We start from the raw sequence: 20311 nt of genomic DNA, 5'->3' as shown, positions 1-20311 counted from the left end.
TTTCATACCTTAAGGCAAGGAAAATGATCAGGAAGGGGTGTATTTATCATTTAGTCCGCGTGCATGATCTGGAAGCAGAGGTGCCAACTCTTCAGTCGGTACCCGTGGTTAATGAATATCTGGATGTGTTTCCAGATGAACTTCCAGGTCTTTCTCCCGAATGGGAGATAGAGTTCACGATAGACATGCCACCAGATACTCAGCCTATTTCTATTCCCCCATATAGAATGGCACCCACAGAATTAAAGGAGCTAAAGGAGCAACTGAAGGACTTGCTGGAAAAAGGCTTCATTAGGCCCAGTACATCCCCATGGGGAGCGCCGGTATTATTTGTTAAAAAGAAAGATGGATCGCTGCGAATGTGCATTCACTATAGGCAGCTGAACAAGGTAACAATTAAGAATAGATATCCCCTCCCCAGGATTGATGATTTGTTTAACCAGTTGCAGGGTGCTAAATACTTTTCGAAGATAGACCTGCGGTCAGGCTACCATCAGGTATGGGTAAGAGAAGCAGATATCCCAAAGACCGCATTCAGAACCCGATACGGACATTATGAGTTCAGAGTGATGTCATTTGGGTTGACAAATGCTCCAGCGGTGTTTATGGACTTGATGAACCGAGTGTTCAAACCATTTCTAGATTTGTTCGTGATTGTATTTATTGATGATATTTTGATCTATTCACGATCAGAAAAGGAACATGCAGATCATTTGCGGGCAGTACTGGGAATACTCCAACACCAGAAATTATACGCTAAATTTTCTAAATGTGAATTTTGGTTAACTTTTGTGGCTTTTCTGGGGCATATTATTGGGATTGATGGTATTCGCGTAGATACGCAGAAGATTGAGGCCGTGAAGGCATGGCCAAGACCTACAACTCCTACGGAGGTACGTAGCTTTTTGGGATTAGCAGGATATTACAGAAGGTTCGTAGAACGGTTTGCTTCCATTTCGGTGCCTTTAACAAGACTGACTCAAAAGGCGGCTAAGTTCCAGTGGACTGATGCTTGTGAACGGAGCTTTCAGTTGTTAAAAGAAAAATTGACTACGGCTCCTGTTCTAACCCTTCCAGAAGGACCCAATGGCCTTGTTATTTATTGTGATGCTTCCGGTATTGGACTTGGATGTGTATTGATGCAACAGGGTAAAGTTATAGCTTATGCCTCCCGATAGCTCAGAAAACATGAAAAGAATTATCCAACTCATGACTTGGAATTAGCAGCGGTGATTCATACCTTGAAAATATGGAGGCACTATTTATATGGTGTGCATGTGGATATTTATACAGATCACAAACGCCTTCAGTATATCTTCAAACAAAAGGAATTGAACTTACGGCAGAGAAGGTGGTTGGAATTGCTGAAAGATTATGATGTCGACATCTTATACCACCCTGGGAAAGCGAATGTTGTGGCGGATGCGCTCAGCCGTAAATCAATGGGTAGCTTAGTAGAGGTACGACCGGGACAAAAGGAAATGGTCCGTGAGATCTGCCAGCTTGCCAGTCTTGGAGTCCGCTTAGCTGATTCGGGTGATGACGGGGTTTCTGTTCGAGGAATTGCTGAATCCTCCATCATGGAGGAAGTAAAGCGATGTCAATATCAGGACCCTGTTCTAACGAAGTATAGAGATGGAATTCTCTGAAAGAAAAAGACTCCATTTGACCTTACGGCCGGTGGGATATTACGATACCAAGGCAGAGTCTGTGTACCGGAGGTTGCAGGACTACGACAGCAAGTACTGGGAGAGGCACATTACGCTCGCTATTCTATTCATCCAGGGTCAACCAAGATGTATCACGACCTCAGATGTCTGTATTGGTGGGATGGTATGAAAAGGGATATAGTAGAGTTCATAGCCCAATGCCCAAACTGCCAACAAGTTAAAGTTGAACATCAGAAACCGGGTGGACTACTACAGGAGATGGAGATTCCAACTTGGAAATGTGAAGCGATTAATATGGACTTCATTACAGGTTTGCCTCGGACTCTTCGAAAGCAGGATTCCATAAGGGTTATCGTGGATAGGCTGACAAAATCAGCCCACTGGCTTCCAGTTCGGACCACTTACTCAGCCGAGGACTATGCAAAGTTATACATTAAGGAAATAGTACGACTTCATGGAGTTTCCACATCCATTATTTCAGACAGAGGAGCTCAGTTCACAGCCCACTTTTGGAAGTCATTCCAGGGAGGCTTGGGGACACAGGTAAGCCTTAGTACAGCATTTCATCCTCAAACTGATGGGCAAGCGGAGCGTACGATTCAAACGTTAGAGGACATGTTGCGGGCCTGCATAATTGACTTCAAAGGTAGCTGGGATGATCATTTACCCCTTATTGAGTTTGCCTACAATAACAGTTATCACTCTAGCATCCAGATGGCGCCGTATGAGGCTTTATACGGCAGGAAGTGCAGGTCGCCTATCGGTTGGTTTGAGGTTGGTGAAACACAACTAATAGGCCCAGACATGGTCCAACAGGCGGTAGATAAAGTAAGGCTTATTCGGGAAAGATTATAAGCAGCCCAGAGTCGATAAAAATCATATGCAGATAATCGACGTCGACCCTTGGAATTTCAAGTAGGTGATTGGGTGTTCTTAAAAGTGAGGTTTGGCAAGAAAGGGAAGCTGAGTCCGAGATACATTGGCCCTTACCTAATTCTTCGCCGAATAGGCAAAGTGGCGTACGAACTAAACTTACCAGCGGATCTAGAAGCTGTACATCTAGTCTTTCATGTGTCAATGCTTCGTAAATATGTGGGTGATCCATCCCGGGTACATCCCGTAGACGATATCCAGGTCACAGAGGAGTTAGCCTATGAAGAGCAACCTATCGCCATCCTGGATCGGCAAATCAGAAGACTGCAGACTAAGGACATAGCTTCTGTCAAGGTGTTGTGGCGAAATAGGAATCTGGAAGAAATGACCTGGGAAGCTGAGAAAGACATGAAAAACAAATATACGTACCTATTTTCGACATCTACAGGTAACCCCAACTCTTAGAACTGGTATATTAATTATTTAGATAAAAATATATGTTATCATAGTAGAAGAAAACCTCCCTATAATTGGCATAAAGTCTTAAGAGAAGTTTTATTCAACATTCGAGGACGAATGTTCCAAAGGGGGGAAGGATGTTACACCCTACATTCTTGAACTCGAAAGGTTCCTAAAGCTACTTAGAAGCTATCATGTGAGCCACCTAAGTTACGATACTATTAAATAATTCTAAGAAGGGAGAATGTTACACCCCATGGTAGGAAAGATTGGAGATAAGGTCAAGAGAAGTCGGAGGAAGTTGGAGGCCAAGCGATGAGTCGTAGGACTTGATTTGCTTACGTACGCCTCTAACTTAGAAGTTTTACTTACCTAAAGCTATTTGAGTACACACCAAGCTTCCATAGCATGAATGACATAGGCTCTTAAACTAAGACGAGATTACGAACCCACGAGGAAGAGAAAAAAATTTCGTGGGGCAGCCAATAGGAGGGTGACACGTGGCAGCCCTAAGCAAGCAGGTGACCCACGTACTTGGGGTCAAGTAGGTGACCCACCTGCTTGGGGGAGGTGGACCCCTCTGCCACATGGCAGCACCCCATTGGCCACATGATTGAGGTGGCCCAATGATGGCCTGACACGTGTCACCCTTAGGGGCTGACACGTGTCACCTTATATATATATATGAATATGTAATGCTTCAGCTGTTAACTTATCCCAAAATAGTAGCTATACTTGGAGAAAAGAAACGTGAGAAGAGAGAAAAGAGAGGCAGCTTTGGTTCTTGAAAATTAAAGGTAAGTTTCTCAACTTTCTTCCGTGAATTAATTATATACGGTGTATATTAAGTACGTGGATACGTATATATGTGTTTTAAGACGTTGATGGAACTAAAACTCCAGCGTTGCAACTGAAATTTGGAAGGAAAAAAAGGGAAAAAACGTGAAAAAGGGCAAGGGAGAGGGCTACGGATTTGACCCTTGTTGGGTAAGCTTCCGGGTTTCGTTCCGTGAATTAATTATTTGACGTGTCCCTAAGTTGTATATTAGTGTTTTATAACCTAAAAATTCAAATTGGGGCAGCGAGGAAGTACCACAAGCAGCCCGCTCAATTTCAGCACGTTGAAGAAGTTCCGAGGCACAATTTCGGCTAGTTTTAACCAATTTCGGGAAAGGTAAGTTCTTCCCATCTAATTTGAAGTTTATGATGTTAAATTAGAGTGTGTTATACACCTTAGTATCTGTTGGAAGTTGGGGAAAAGGCTTCAAAATTTCGACGTTCGAAATAAGCGAAATTGGAATCGCTATAGTTAATTGTAATCGAATAATGCCTCGTGCTTGTGGTATGTGACTGCTGGTCATGTGATGAGTTGTTAGGGTGCTGGAATGTGTGTTGCTAAGGGCATGGGTGGCTGCTGGTTTCAGCCACACGACCCTCCGCTTTGCAATTAAAGAATTCGCGAAAGAAAGATTAAAAACTCTAGTTTTGGTATCTTAGTTTTGAGTAAATTGTTGAGGGTTTATATTGTGTAATATTGTCGTAATATGTATATTTTTGGGATGCTGGTTGTATTGTTGGTTAGATGCAGGTTCTAAGGACATGGTTGTGTATTCGGATAGGGCACGTTATAGGGGAGGTACTGTCCGATTTTCGTTAACTTCTTAACTGGTTAAGGAACTAGTCGAGGGTGCGAGCGAGGGGGACGAGCTCGATGAATACTCGTAGGTAGTCTAAGTTGCTGAAAAGTCTAAGGTTGTTAATACTTGCCTTACTTCCATGTTAAATAGGTTTCGAGGACAACGACGTGGACACGATTACGGGAAATCCATAAGAGGTAGGTAAAGCTTATTCTTTCTCTTCTTTTGGCATGTCGTAGAGGTAAGTAAACAATGATGTGATCTCTGAAGTAATTCCATTTCTAAGTGTCTTTTATTCACTTCTGGGTAATGAACTTTTATAACAGTTAAGCTACTTTCCGTGAGCCTTACCTATACTAAGGATTTAATGAATATACGGGCTCCTAGTTGTAAGGACTATATAAAAACATGTATTCTGGAGTCCTTAAGCAGTTAGCATTATCTTAGTACGTGTCTAAGGACCCCAAAACACTAACTAGTATAGCCCCTAATGGCATTTAAAGGGCATTTAAGGTGATTACATTACAATCCTGATTCTCAGACAATAGCTTAATTTTCTTCTACGGTTGAGTCTTCGATAATGATTTAAATTGCATATAGTTGCTCATTAATCTACTCGTGTATACTGTGACCCATCTTTCCCTGAGTCCCAGGCCAGGATATGTTCTCGTGCGCAACTCACTGCATTATTCCTCGAGTCCCTCACTAGAGGGCCGGGATACGTGTATATATATATGATGATGTGTGGTAATAAGGTGGTGATGGCATTGGGCTGTGATGATATTACAGAGGTATCCACCGGACCCCTGATAGGGCCGGCTATACGATATAATTTGAACATGCATACTTTGATACTTCAGAGGGTACAGGTATAAGTTTTCATATGATATGTTATCCCCTGCTTCACTGTTTCAGATATGTGTTCAGTTGTGCCATATTATGTTTTACATACTCAGTACATATGTCATACTGACCCCCTTCTCTGGGGGCTACGTTCATGCCCGCAGGTATAGGTACACAGTTTGGGGATCCGCCAGCATAGGAGTCCCACTCAGCAGTCCAGAAGTGCTCCATTGTGCTGGAGCCAGATTTTGGTACTAAACGTGGTGTATATATTCGTTTGGTTATGGGTACGGTGGGGGACCTATCCCGCCTTATGTTACTGTTTTCTTACTCTTAGAGGTCTGTGGATACGTATGTGGGTTGTGCATGTATATGAGTGGTGTATGAGCCGTATATAGGGTGTATATAAGTTGTATATGAGTGGGATTTGAGTTATATATATGTATGTATAGTTGTACTGATATGATCTGTGATTTACGGCATTCCCTGTATTGTGGCAGCCTTGTCGGCTTGCGTATATGTGTGTTACGGAATGACCCTATATATAGTACTACAGCCTTGTCGACTTGTATGTTTTCGTACATATTGATGCATTTTGGATATAAAGAGGAGACAGGTTATGTATAGGTGGCAGGGGTACGCGTGTGTGTCCGGTTCGGGCACCCATCACGGCGTACGGGGTTGAGTTGTGACACTCGAGAATAATGGCTTGACTACTTTCAGACTCTAAATGGTCAGAAGTGACTACAAGTCACGAGTTACACTCAGAGTTCATAAATGGAATTACCTCTAAACCCATATCATATATCATTTCACTTAAAGGTTAAGTCATTCTAAAAGAAAGAAGAAAGAGGCTTTACATGTACTACTTTTCATCACACAGAAGACTTAAAGGCAATGACTCAGCTATTGCAGGTGTTCTGATATCGCGAAGTAAACGAGGGTCTCGACTCATACTCAGGGCTTTACGAATGGATTGAATCTCAAATATCATATACATATCATTTATAACTTATATCTAAGACATGCCAAAAGAAAAGAAGAATAGCTCTACATACTTATTCCAAAAACACGCCAAAAGAAAGCTTCACATATCCCGTATGGACTTCTCTTAATCACGTCCACGTCGTTGTCCTCATTAACAACCTTGGAATTTTCAGCAACTTAGACTACCCATGAGTATTCATAACATTCATCCCTTCGCTCGCCTTTTCCTCTAGTTTCTTAACTAGTTAAGGCGTTAACAACAATCGGACAACACCTTCCCTATAATGTGCCCTATCCGAATTCCCAACCATGTCCTTAGAACCTACATCCAACCAAAAATACAACCAGCAGCTCATACATATACATATTACGACAAAATTACATAATATAAACCCCCAACAATTCACTCGAAACTAAGATACCAAAACTAGAGTTTTTAATCTTTCTTTCGCGAATCCTTTAATTGAAAAGCGGAGGGTCATATGGATGAAACAAGAAGCTCACCCACCTCATTTAGATAACTTGTAGACCCTGCAACACTCCACAACACAACCAGCAGCAGCCCCCACGCGCACAACACCTTATTTCGACAACAATTTAACTATAGCGATTCCAAATTCATTTATTTCGATCGCCGAACTTTTCAAACCTTTTCCCCAACTTCCAGAAGCCCCTAAGGTGTGTAATACACCCTAATTTAATATCATAAACTTTAAATTATAGGGGAAGAACTTACCTTTCCCGAAATTAGCTAGAACTCGCTGAAATCGTGCCTCGGAATTTTTTTTAACGTGCTGAATCATCGTGGCAGCTTGCTGTCCATTTTTTGTCTGAAACAAACTCTAATTTTACTCTACTAATACTTCCATATCATCGTGGTATACTCTATATAATTAATTTACGGAACGAAACCGGGACTTACCTTATTTTTCTCCCAAGCCGTCGCAATTTTCTCCTTAGCCCTAGGGTTTGTTTTCCTTTGTTGCTGCTGATTTTTTTGGATCAGAACTGAAGCCATTAGTCATATATACATATATTTAGGTGTTCCTATGTGGTGACACGTGTCATCCCCTAAGGGGGACACGTGTCCAACCACTATTGGGCCACGGATCCATGCCATCAAGGAGGGGCTGCCATGTGGAAGTGGGGCCCACCTCCCCCAAGCAAGTGGGTCACCTACTTGACCCCAAGCAGGTGGGTCACCTGCTTTCTTAGGTGCTGCCACGTGTCACCCTCCCATTGGCTGCCCCGCGAATTTTGTTTTTCTTCCTCATGGGTTCGTAATCTCGTTCGTAATCTCGTCTCACTTCAAGAGCCTATGAAACCCTTGCTACATAAGCTTGGTATGTAATCAAGTAACTCACGTATGTAAGACTTCTAACTTAGTAGTTTACGTAGATAAGTCGAGTTCTACGACCCGTTACTTGGCCTCCAACTCCTTCCGACTCCTCTTGACCCTATTTCCAACCTTCCCTACCATGGGATGTCACATTGTCCCTTCTTAGAGTTGTTCAATAGGGTGGTAACTTAAGTAGCTCACATACTAGCTTCTAAGTAACTTAAGGAACCTTCCGAGTTCAAAGATATGGGGTGTAACATCCTTCCCCCCTTTAGAACATTCATTCCCAAATGTTAACAACAACTTCCCTTAAGACTATGTATAGATTATCGAGAGGTTCCTTTCTTTTATGATATCACATACTTGCCTATCCATATCTTTAATATACAAGTATTCAGGAGTCAGGGTTACTTGTAGATGTATGGAACAGGTATGGATACCTGTGTCTCATATCCTTATTGGCTTCCCAGGTCATTTCCTCCCAATTCCTATTCCACCACAACACCTTAACCGAGGTTATGTCCTTAGTTCACAACCCATTTAATCTGCTGATCTCGGATGGAAATAGGTTGCCCCTCATAGGATAACTCCCTATTACATGGACCTCCTCCACAGGAAATATTCTGGGAGCGTCATTTTCATTCTTGCGGAGCATTGATCTGTTAAAACTGAATGTATTATTTCAAATCGGATGGTAGGTCCTACTCATAGGCAGCTTTATCTATTCTACATATTGTCATGACCCAACCCCGTAGACCGTGATTGGGGTCCGACCCGGACCCCCCATACACATATTTATTAGCTGAGGTCATATTGAATCGTAAATAAGACAATATAATGTAACAGAGCCCCACTGGGCGATAACATTTTCATAAACTGTAGCCCTTTTCGTTTGTATCATAACATGACAGGGCACGCAAGCAGTCAAGGCTGCCATAACATAGTAATATACATCATAAATCATGTAGACCCAGCTGAATAAAACTGACATACACAACTCACATATATATGTCTGTAGACCTCTAAACATATAAATGACAACATATGGCGGGACAGGGCCCCCGCTGTACCCCTGAATGGACAAAACAATTTTTATATATCAGTGGACAGTATCAAAAACTAGGCCCCGATATAATGGAGCCTCTTCCAACTAATCTGCATGGAATCCTAAGCTGACGGACTCCCAAAATCTGTATCTGTACCTGCGGGCATGAACGCAGCCCCCCGAGAAAGGGGGTCAGTACGATATGTGTACTGAGTATGTAAAACATAATATAATACAACTGGAAACATATCTGAGATAGAGAATCAGGGGATAAGATATCAATTCAGAAACCTGTACCTGTACTTTATGAATTACAAAAACATGCATGTTCGAGTCATATCATATAGCCGGCCCTTTCGGGGGTCTGGAGAATCATCTCTGTAAAATCATCTCTATAAAACCATCATGGCCCCAGTGCCATCACCACCTTATTACAACACATCATCATATATTTATACACATATCCTGGCCCTCTATTGAGGGACTCAGTGAATAATGTAGTGAACTGTGCATGAGAACATATCCTGGCCCGGGACTCAAGGAAAGAAGTGTTACGGTATACACGAGTAGAGTAGTGAGTAACTATATGCAATTTAAATCATTATCAGAGACTCGACAGAATAAGAAAGTTAAGCTTTTATTTGAGAACCCGAGTAACGGTGTAGTCATCTCGAGTGTCCTCTAAATGCCATTATGGGCTGTCTCATTTATGATCTCGGGGCTCCTAGACATGTACTAAAGTAAATCCAAATCGCTTATGGAACTAGAAATATTTGTTAACATATAGTCTGTAAGATTTGGAGCCTGTACATTTGTTACCTTTTTAACATATAAAAGTTTCCAGGGAAATAGTTCGATTATTATAAAAGTTCGATATTCAGACGTAAATAAGAGATGCTAAGAATGGAGTTACCCCGGAACTCATATCATGTTTAACCTACAACAAAGATATGCCAGATGAAGAAAGAGAATAAACTATATATGGTCTGTACTTTCCTTTATGGGATCTGCATACACATATTTCATACCCGGCCCATCATGGGGCTCGGTGAATCATTATGGCATCATAATCTCACTTTCGTACCAAATACGTATCAAAGGAAATGAGAGATAGCTTTCCACATACTAGTGTTTAATACATAGAAGCCTTACTAGGCAATACTCAATTCTTGCAGAAATTCCAATACTAAGCAGTGGATATGGGTTATGAGGCATACTTGGAGTTTTGGGAATGGAATTATCCCCATATTCCACACACACTTCACTTAAGGCTAAAACTTGCCAAAAGGAAAGAAAGATAGCTGTACGAACTTATACCAAAACATGCCAAGAGAAAGCTTTAAGTACCTTTTGGGAGTTACCCTTTATCCTGCTCGTCTCGTCGTCTTCCGAACCTATTCAATATGAAAGTAATATGAATATCAACTACTCTTAACTTTCCAGCATCTTGGATTATGCCTTAATGTTAATGGAATCTATTTCCTTAGTCGTTTCCTCGACTAGTGCTTTAGTTTGTTAAGGCGTTAACGAAAATTGGGCAGCACCTCCCCTATAATGTGCCCTATCCGAATTTCCAATTAGGTCCCTAAGACCTACAGCCAACCAAAAACAATAACCTGCAGCAACTCAGACCAACAATATATAATATATACTCCAAACGACCAACAATATATAATATATACTCCAAACGACCTATCCAAAATACGATATCAAAATGAAGTTTCTAGTTTCCATTTTTGTCAAATCTTTAACCGTGCGAAGCGGGGGTCGTGTGGATGAAACCAGCATCTCCCCCACCTCATTTAGAACATGTTTAGGCCCTGCAACCACAATCTACACCCCTGCATCAGCACCTCACAAGAACAACACTTTGTTTCGACAACAATTCAACTATAACGACTACAAATTAGTTTATTCCGTACGCCAAATATTTCTAAGCCATTTTCATATTTACAGCCACCAATAGGGCATGTAACACCATTTATAACAACGCCATAAAGTCCAACTTAAAAGAAGAAACCTTACCTTACCCGAAATTGGCCAAAATTGTCAAGTCGCACCTCGGAACTTCTCTAGACGTGCTGAAATTAGGAGGACTGTTTGTATGATTTCCTTGCTGCCCCAAATTGAAATTTTTGGTTGTAAAACACTATTATATAACCTTTTAACACCTCAAATAATTAATTCACGGAACAAAACTCATAGGCTCACCTTTTGGAGACCAAACCCGTAACCCTCTCTTTTTGGCTTTCTAAGTTTTCCTTCAACTTTTTCTTGTTTGTTCCAAGTGTAAAATTGAAACCATGGTTCCGTAGGCATCCTAAGACACATATATACACCTCCACATGTTTAAGCAACACTGTATATACTTAATTTATGGAGCAAAAGTGGAAGCTTACCTTTGTTTTCCTTGTTGCCGCCATAACACTCTCTCTTAGCCTTAGGTTGTTTTTTCTCCCTTTTGTTCACGTTTTTGGCTGAAATTCTGGATAAGTGAATGAATAAGTGTCATTTTAACATGTATATATGGGATGCCTTGGAGGTGACACGTGTCAGCCCCTTAGGGTGACACGTGTCGAGCCATGATTGGCCACTGTATCATGCTGCCAACTAGGGGCTGCCACGTGGCAGTGGGGTCCACCCCCCCAAGCAGGTGGGTCACCTACTTGACCCCAAGCAGATGGGTCACCTTCTTGCTTGAGGTGCTTCCACGTGTCGCTTCTTCATTGGCTACCACGTGTCGTCTTTTTTTCCCTTCCTCGCGGGCTCGTAATCTCGTCTTATTTTTTGTACCTATGTAATCCGTGCTACGTAAGTTTGATATATTCTTAAGTAGCTCAAGTGCATATGACTTTTAACTTAGTAGCTTACATAGGTAAATCGAGTCCTACGACTCATTACTTGGCCTCCAATTCCTTCCGGATTCTTATGATTTCATCTCCAACCTTCTCTAGTATGGGGTATCACATTCTCCCTTCCTTAGAGCCATTTGATAGTGTCGTAACTTAAGTGGCTCACATACTAGCTTCTAAGTAACTTAAGGGACCTTCCGAGTTCAAAGATGTGGGGTGTAACATCCTTCCCCCCTTTAGAACATTCGTCCTCGAATGTTAAATGCAACCTTCTGTAAACTTTATATAAATTATAGAGGGGTTCCTTTCCTTTATGCTATCACCTGCATTCCCATCTATATTATTAACATACGAGTTCTCAAGAGTTGGAGTTACCTGTAGACATCAGTTACAGGTGCAAATACTTGTATTTCATGTTCTCTTCAGTTCCCCGATCATCCTCTTTCTGGTTTTGGTTTTTTTTTTCCACCGTAACATGACGGAAGGTACGTATTTATTCTACAATCTTTCAGTTCGCTGATCTAGGATGGCGGTAGGTTTTTTCTCACCAGATTCCATCTTCTAGACCTCACCTATGGCATATACCTTAGGTGTGTCCCAGTATCTTTGTAAAGCATTCTTATCTGATGGACTGGGCGTATAGTTTCCAAATGAGGTGGTAAGTTGAACTTACCAGCAACATTGCCCACCTTATGAGTAACTTGATACCATCTAACATATTTTGGGTCAATTTCCTTTTCTAGGTGACCCTATGATGAACATCCAATCATCAACTTGAACTCTGTATGTTGACGTCGATTATCTGTATATCATTCTTGCCGACTCTAGGATTTTAGTCAATAGCTTGCTTAATCATGTCGAGACCATTGGAATACTAGTGTAGTAATTATTATTGTAGGCAACTTGATAAGTGATGGATAATCATTCCGGCTACCTTCGAAGTTAATCTCCCGGCTTGTGACATATCTTCTAGCGTCTAATAGTTCGCTCAATCTGTTTAGTAGCTCGAGGGAGAAATATGGTACTAAGGCCTGTCTGTGCTCCTGACCTCTTCTTGGACTGATCTCAAGGCGTTAATTATAATTGAAGTCCCTTTATCTGGGATATTAGATGAGGAAACCTCACGGAACCTTACCATTCTCCATGTTCTATAACTCCCTCTAATTTCAGCAGCATAGGTGCTCTTGATTGGAAGTAAATGGGCTGATTCATTAGCCTAATCACAATAACTCATATAGCACCCTACTCCTACCGAGTATAAAATGGGTGCGTAATGACGTGGATAATTTGGGAACCATTAGCCTCGTATAGTCTTTCTCGACTCCTTTCAGAACTTTAACTGGCACTTTATTCTTTTGGGTCTTTCTTCTCCCTTATCCTATATTCGATGTCGGGGAAGATCTTTGGTCCACTCGTGGCCATGTTTCACTTCACCCATAGTATCAGATCCATCTCGATAGTTTGACTTAACCCATCTCTGCATCTCTCAATAGTTAATCATAACTTGAGCTTCTTTGCCTGGTATTATAGCTATGGGGACTCCGTAAGGTTCTACCACTGTTTTATTCTACAATTTTACACCTTCTCGGCAGAGTAGGTAACCTTTAATTGAAGAGGCAGGGACTAATATAGTTAATCCACAAGTAACATTCCCTCCAGATTCATCTGGCGCTAGAGTTCGAAGTGAGTCTTGTAGTCCCAGTCATATTGTGAAATTTTCGACCTTGGGCACTGTTTCATATCATTCGTAAATTACATCAGCTGGTACCCTTACCTTTTGGGTTATACTTTTTTTTCCCCTCAGAGTTAGCTACTCAGTGGTGTCGAAATTCCCTCGCCCACTGGCCTATATAGCCATTCTGCGGTTTTCCTCTCATTAACTAGTTCTATGTTGAAGAGTTGTGGCACTCAAGTGTGTCGCCAGTTAGCAAATAGCTAATCCTTCTTGTTTTTCTTAAGACCTTGTTACAGTTTCCTTAATGTATCTTATAATACCCTGGGTACATAATCTCATAGCGTTTCTCCGTTGCTAGTTCAGATTCTTCCATCTCGTGTGATCATACTAGCACTTACGCATTAAGTTCCATCAGAATTTTGAAGTTAAGCGTGCTAGGGCGAGAGTAATATTGGGATGGGTGACCTTCCTGGGAAGTCTTCGTGTCGCGTTTCATTATAACCTTTTCCACGAGGTGCGGCACTCAACTTAGCTCCAGATTTACCTCAGCGTTGTCTCACGAGTCTTTATGTTTTGCCCCGTCTTTTCGTCTGTTATCTTGCATCTAGTATCGGCGTAGACCTTTAGCTCCATGATCCTTTATTCACTTTATGTTCTCCTTATTTTCTACCACAGGAGGCTTTCTATTCCTTTTTATTTCGTTATTTATCTATCACAACATTATTTGCGCCTAATTCTATAACCAACGTTTTGGCTTTTGGTCTAGCATGCTATTATTATCCTTCGTAGTGTCTCTTCAATTATTCGATATATTTTCATTGGTACGTTCTTCTATTTTTATACGCAGCCGCCTTCTAGTGTTATGTTGTTTAGGATCTCGTCACAAACTTCTTAACGCTACCTTATGTAGCATTCCGGCTTCCATCCAATTATTGGTAACTTACGGACCTTTCCAACTTGGTTTAGAAAGATATCTTATCGAAGTTTAGACGTCTATCGCACATTTATTGCTATATCAATTGCCTCCTCCTACCTTTGCGATTTTCTCATTAACTTCCCCCCTTTAGGGGGTACCCACACTTTCCTCTGTTTGTACTTTGTTCTACGTCTCTATGTCCGGTCTAAATTTTTGTCCAATTCCTTTCACCAATCTATTTGGTACCGCATCATGTCTTCGTTTATCTGCATGTTTATAATCTGACTATTCGCGTATGGGGCCTTGATTAAATTATGAAGCGACGAGAACCTTTCCATATCTAACGTGATATCTTATCTACTAATCAGTACTTGAACAATGTGACCCAGGGAACAACTCGTCCAAGGCCACCTTCTACTTTTTCTTTTTCCAAGAATTACTTAGCACCTGTAGTTGTTCCAATCCCAATTAGGTAGTGCTAGTATTCCGGCGATAACTATTCCAGGTTTTCTCGAAGTAATGGTTTTTGTCCCAACCTATATCCTTTGCTTCTTGGGGCGAATAAAAGTTATGTCATTTGTTCCATAAGTTTTCCATCCTCATCCCTTAAGGATTCCACTATTTTTGGGGCGACGTTGTGTACACGCGTCATTTCTTTGTATCTTAAGCCCCATGCTCTTACTGCGTTCTCCATGAAGGCCTTTAACTTAGGCAACACGTACTAAGTGTGTCTTACTAGTGGTTCCAATTTATCCCTGCATACTCGTATCACACTGTTCAGTTCATACTTACATATCCCCCTTTTAACTTGTATATATATTTGGTTCCTGATATCTCTTTGAGGTGCTTCTATTAGAAGTTCTTTCCCCAATTAGTCGGTGGCAAATTATAAACTATTATCGTACATCATTTTCCAACCATTGTTGGAAGAAATCAGAACCTCTTAAACATCACAGTACTTTTTTTTAGTATTTGACCTACCTGGTCTCTTTCTGAGTTTATCCTCGAGTTATGAACAACTCATCTAATTTACAATTAGGAGTTGAGGGCTTGGTATTTTTTTCAAAAGAGTGAAACTCATTCGCGGGACATCTTATCCTTCACCCTGAGCCATCTGTTTATATTTCTACAGTACAAATACGGGTGGAGATACCGTAGTCTTAACTTTACTACTTAATTAAGCTTTTGTTCCTCCGAAATAAAATTCTTCAAGTGGAAAGGGTGCCCCTTATCGACCACCTAAAGGGTACCTCTTACAGCTTTAGTTGAACACAGTAGGGGTACTTGGTATCAACTTCTCAGACATCTTATAAAACTATGTTTTATTCCCTTTTCCTTGTTCTGGGAAAATTTCGGCAGAGTTTCCTCTACATTTGTTACTTATGCCAAAACCTGCATGCAGAAAATACCAACAATGCTTCACAGGGCCAATATATATATATATATATATATACATATCACATCACAGCCACACAGGGCTTTCAATATCATCTCATATCGCAGTCACACAGGGATTTCAACGTCAACAATAATATAAAAATACTGGACTTACCTCATATGTCCACTTCAAACTGCATCTGTTGCACTTTCTGTCTGCTTTTCTTTCAGGTTTCAACTTTATATTTTAATACCTTACCCGACGAATATCTTCCGTGGCTTTACTTTACTTACCTGCATGCTTTATAACTTTCCATGTCATCAATTACTTGCTTCTGTTGGTGTCGTCCTTCTGTTAAGATCCAAGGTTAGTATAAGGAATTTTTCCTATGACTCAGATCTAAAGCACGATCTCAGATGTAGAAGAAAGGTAACATCCTAAATGTCCTATAGCTTCCTGTTTATAGATGTGGCGCGCAACACATCGATAACCAAGACTCTATTAGACACGGTCTGCAGACACTCCAAGGACGAACTTCCCTGATACCACTTCTGTCATGACCCAACCCCGTAGACCGTGACTGGGGTCCGACCCGGACCCCCCATACACATATTTATTAGCTGAGGTCACATTGAATCGTAAATAAGACAATATCATGTAACAGAGCCCCACTGGGCGATAACATTTTCATAAACTGTAGCCCTTTTCGTTTGTATCACAATATGACAGGGCACGCAAGCCGACAAGGCTGCCATAACATAGTAATATACATCATATATCATATTCATGGAATACGATTCACTTTCAAGATGCCTTGGTGGTGAAATGGTAGACACGCGAGACTCAAAATCTCGTGCTAAAAAGCGTGGAGGTTCGAGTCCTCTTCAAGGCATAATATTGAGAATGCTCATTGAATGAGCATTCTCAATAAGAGAGCTCCTCGGATCGAATCGGTATTGATATACCGATTCGATCCGAGCTCTTGGAATTGGAATAAATTCGGCAGCGGATCGCGAAATTCCCCATGGGGAGCGCCGGTATTATTTGTTAAAAAGAAAGATGGATCGCTGCGAATGTGCATTCACTATAGGCAGCTGAACAAGGTAACAATTAAGAATAGATATCCCCTCCCCAGGATTGATGATTTGTTTAACCAGTTGCAGGGTGCTAAATACTTTTCGAAGATAGACCTGCGGTCAGGCTACCATCAGGTATGGGTAAGAGAAGCAGATATCCCAAAGACCGCATTCAGAACCCGATACGGACATTATGAGTTCAGAGTGATGTCATTTGGGTTGACAAATGCTCCAGCGGTGTTTATGGACTTGATGAACCGAGTGTTCAAACCATTTCTAGATTTGTTCGTGATTGTATTTATTGATGATATTTTGATCTATTCACGATCAGAAAAGGAATATGCAGATCATTTGCGGGCAGTACTGGGAATACTCCAACACCAGAAATTATACGCTAAATTTTCTAAATGTGAATTTTGGTTAACTTTTGTGGCTTTTCTGGGGCATATTATTGGGATTGATGGTATTCGCGTAGATACGCAGAAGATTGAGGCCGTGAAGGCATGGCCAAGACCTACAACTCCTACGGAGGTACGTAGCTTTTTGGGATTAGCAGGATATTACAGAAGGTTCGTAGAACGGTTTGCTTCCATTTCGGTGCCTTTAACAAGACTGACTCAAAAGGCGGCTAAGTTCCAGTGGACTGATGCTTGTGAACGGAGCTTTCAGTTGTTAAAAGAAAAATTGACTACGGCTCCTGTTCTAACCCTTCCAGAAGGACCCAATGGCCTTGTTATTTATTGTGATGCTTCCGGTATTGGACTTGGATGTGTATTGATGCAACAGGGTAAAGTTATAGCTTATGCCTCCCGATAGCTCAGAAAACATGAAAAGAATTATCCAACTCATGACTTGGAATTAGCAGCGGTGATTCATACCTTGAAAATATGGAGGCACTATTTATATGGTGTGCATGTGGATATTTATACAGATCACAAACGCCTTCAGTATATCTTCAAACAAAAGGAATTGAACTTACGGCAGAGAAGGTGGTTGGAATTGCTGAAAGATTATGATGTCGACATCTTATACCACCCTGGGAAAGCGAATGTTGTGGCGGATGCGCTCAGCCGTAAATCAATGGGTAGCTTAGTAGAGGTACGACCGGGACAAAAGGAAATGGTCCGTGAGATCTGCCAGCTTGCCAGTCTTGGAGTCCGCTTAGCTGATTCGGGTGATGACGGGGTTTCTGTTCGAGGAATTGCTGAATCCTCCATCATGGAGGAAGTAAAGCGATGTCAATATCAGGACCCTGTTCTAACGAAGTATAGAGATGGAATTCTCTGAAAGAAAAAGACTCCATTTGACCTTACGGCCGGTGGGATATTACGATACCAAGGCAGAGTCTGTGTACCGGAGGTTGCAGGACTACGACAGCAAGTACTGGGAGAGGCACATTACGCTCGCTATTCTATTCATCCAGGGTCAACCAAGATGTATCACGACCTCAGATGTCTGTATTGGTGGGATGGTATGAAAAGGGATATAGTAGAGTTCATAGCCCAATGCCCAAACTGCCAACAAGTTAAAGTTGAACATCAGAAACCGGGTGGACTACTACAGGAGATGGAGATTCCAACTTGGAAATGTGAAGCGATTAATATGGACTTCATTACAGGTTTGCCTCGGACTCTTCGAAAGCAGGATTCCATAAGGGTTATCGTGGATAGGCTGACAAAATCAGCCCACTGGCTTCCAGTTCGGACCACTTACTCAGCCGAGGACTATGCAAAGTTATACATTAAGGAAATAGTACGACTTCATGGAGTTTCCACATCCATTATTTCAGACAGAGGAGCTCAGTTCACAGCCCACTTTTGGAAGTCATTCCAGGGAGGCTTGGGGACACAGGTAAGCCTTAGTACAGCATTTCATCCTCAAACTGATGGGCAAGCGGAGCGTACGATTCAAACGTTAGAGGACATGTTGCGGGCCTGCATAATTGACTTCAAAGGTAGCTGGGATGATCATTTACCCCTTATTGAGTTTGCCTACAATAACAGTTATCACTCTAGCATCCAGATGGCGCCGTATGAGGCTTTATACGGCAGGAAGTGCAGGTCGCCTATCGGTTGGTTTGAGGTTGGTGAAACACAACTAATAGGCCCAGACATGGTCCAACAGGCGGTAGATAAAGTAAGGCTTATTCGGGAAAGATTATTAGCAGCCCAGAGTCGATAAAAATCATATGCAGATAATCGACGTCGACCCTTGGAATTTCAAGTAGGTGATTGGGTGTTCTTAAAAGTGAGGTTTGGCAAGAAAGGGAAGCTGAGTCCGAGATACATTGGCCCTTACCTAATTCTTCGCCGAATAGGCAAAGTGGCGTACGAACTAAACTTACCAGCGGATCTAGAAGCTGTACATCTAGTCTTTCATGTGTCAATGCTTCGTAAATATGTGGGTGATCCATCCCGGGTACATCCCGTAGACGATATCCAGGTCACAGAGGAGTTAGCCTATGAAGAGCAACCTATCGCCATCCTGGATCGGCAAATCAGAAGACTGCAGACTAAGGACATAGCTTCTGTCAAGGTGTTGTGGCGAAATAGGAATCTGGAAGAAATGACCTGGGAAGCTGAGAAAGACATGAAAAACAAATATACGTACCTATTTTCGACATCTACAGGTAACCCCAACTCTTAGAACTGGTATATTAATTATTTAGATAAAAATATATGTTATCATAGTAGAAGAAAACCTCCCTATAATTGGCATAAAGTCTTAAGAGAAGTTTTATTCAACATTCGAGGACGAATGTTCCAAAGGGGGGAAGGATGTTACACCCTACATTCTTGAACTCGAAAGGTTCCTAAAGCTACTTAGAAGCTATCATGTGAGCCACCTAAGTTACGATACTATTAAATAATTCTAAGAAGGGAGAATGTTACACCCCATGGTAGGAAAGATTGGAGATAAGGTCAAGAGAAGTCGGAGGAAGTTGGAGGCCAAGCGATGAGTCGTAGGACTTGATTTGCTTACGTACGCCTCTAACTTAGAAGTTTTACTTACCTAAAGCTATTTGAGTACACACCAAGCTTCCATAGCATGAATGACATAGGCTCTTAAACTAAGACGAGATTACGAACCCACGAGGAAGAGAAAAAAATTTCGTGGGGCAGCCAATAGGAGGGTGACACGTGGCAGCCCTAAGCAAGCAGGTGACCCACGTACTTGGGGTCAAGTAGGTGACCCACCTGCTTGGGGGAGGTGGACCCCTCTGCCACATGGCAGCACCCCATTGGCCACATGATTGAGGTGGCCCAATGATGGCCTGACACGTGTCACCCTTAGGGGCTGACACGTGTCACCTTATATATATATATGAATATGTAATGCTTCAGCTGTTAACTTATCCCAAAATAGTAGCTATACTTGGAGAAAAGAAACGTGAGAAGAGAGAAAAGAGAGGCAGCTTTGGTTCTTGAAAATTAAAGGTAAGTTTCTCAACTTTCTTCCGTGAATTAATTATATACGGTGTATATTAAGTACGTGGATACGTATATATGTGTTTTAAGACGTTGATGGAACTAAAACTCCAGCGTTGCAACTGAAATTTGG

At 41.6% G+C, this 20311-nt stretch overlaps 1 non-coding gene and 1 pseudogene across 1 annotated transcript; both read left to right on the top strand.

Moving 5' to 3' along the window:
• Positions 1 to 13754: 13754 nt before the first annotated feature.
• LOC129871816 (5S ribosomal RNA) lies at positions 13755 to 13874 on the top strand (annotated as a pseudogene).
• A 2611-nt stretch (positions 13875 to 16485) lies between these two features.
• TRNAL-CAA (transfer RNA leucine (anticodon CAA)) lies at positions 16486 to 16566 on the top strand. Its single transcript has one exon. It is a non-coding gene; the product is annotated as a tRNA-Leu (tRNA).
• Positions 16567 to 20311: the final 3745 nt, after the last annotated feature.

Source organism: Solanum dulcamara, chromosome 10, assembly GCF_947179165.1.
Source record: "Solanum dulcamara chromosome 10, daSolDulc1.2, whole genome shotgun sequence".
Lineage (NCBI taxonomy): Eukaryota > Viridiplantae > Streptophyta > Magnoliopsida > Solanales > Solanaceae > Solanum > Solanum dulcamara.
The sequence above is the reverse complement of the archived record's forward strand: the minus strand, read 5'-3'. Positions and strand labels throughout refer to the sequence as shown.